The following is a 1,242-nucleotide window of genomic DNA, read 5'->3' on the forward strand; positions in this document are numbered from 1 at the left end:
TCGTGTGTCACTGTTCTAATCGATAACTCGCTGCTCTCTAATTGGCCGTTTTATCAAGGCATCCACCAGGCCACAGGTTGTAACAATCCTACAGTAACTGATATTTGCAACACTTCAACAATATTTCCCAAAAGATGGAACATCAAAGATAAGATAGGATTACAATATAGACTGATATATATGACAAAAATGAAACTGAATTAGGATAACTCTGTATATATAAAGTCATAACAAGTAAATAGAAAGTAGTAATAAATAATTAGAAACCAGGATAGTTCAGTCATATGGATATATGAATTAGATCAAACATATATACTCAAGCAAAGATGGATAGTGGCTAACAGTGGAATCCAGGACGCTCGTTTCGCCCTATTTGGGACTCGTCCGCTGATTGTACCTGCATCTCAGAGTTGATGTTCACCCTGGGACTCGAACCCAGTAGCTTTCGCTTCAAATGCCATCGCGTTATCCACTCAGCTACTGAGTCGTGATAGCCACTTGCTTGTGCAATGGGGTGAAGTTTAAATTCACTTAGTATTGTTTGTTTGCATATACACCAATTAAAATCTGGCCAGTTGCAGTCCTAAACATCAATAAAAAGATTCAAACAAACAGTACTAAGTTAATATATATTCAAGGTTAATATGAAAACAAAAAAAAAGATGAAATAACTTGAGATCTTCATCTATTAGATCTTTCAAATCGTTAGCAAATATTTCTATAAATACATTTGAATTTTAGAATTCACAATATAATTAAAAATAATGAATAAGTATACCAGCTAGATGGTCTAAAGATTGAGCTGTCGCGTTCGAAAGTAATAGGTGCTAGGTTCAAATCTCCTGAAAGGGGAATGTGGATACTCACTGGTGAGGAGTCCCATAATAAAACAAAACGGCCATCCAGTTAATTCAAATTTTCCATGGTGGTCTAACTTCAATGGATTTATGATCTCAACTATTAAAATTACTGTAATATCTACAAAACCCCTTCTGATTTCATCATAGTTTGAAATTTATCAACAATACTCATACACTCTCTTATTAATGATCAAAATTAGGATATTTACATTTCATAGTAAGTGCTTAGCGAATTTATTATTTTTTTCTTAATTTTTTAACATCGTTATTTATTACTTTATTATTATCAGAAGGGATTTATGTGGATATTATAGTAATTTTTACTAGTTGAAATCATGAGTCGATTGACAGTAGACCATCATAGATAACCTAGAAGCACTGG

The 1,242-nt window shown here is 33.1% G+C and overlaps 1 non-coding gene across 1 annotated transcript; it reads right to left on the minus strand.

Annotated features, from left to right (window-relative positions):
* Positions 1 to 417: 417 nt before the first annotated feature.
* On the minus strand, positions 418 to 484 carry Smp_tRNA_00155_Gln_TTG.1.1. The gene has a single exon. It is a non-coding gene (tRNA).
* Positions 485 to 1,242: the final 758 nt, after the last annotated feature.

The sequence above is a fragment of the Schistosoma mansoni genome, chromosome 5 (genome assembly GCF_000237925.1).
Source record: "Schistosoma mansoni strain Puerto Rico chromosome 5, complete genome".
NCBI lineage: Eukaryota > Metazoa > Platyhelminthes > Trematoda > Strigeidida > Schistosomatidae > Schistosoma > Schistosoma mansoni.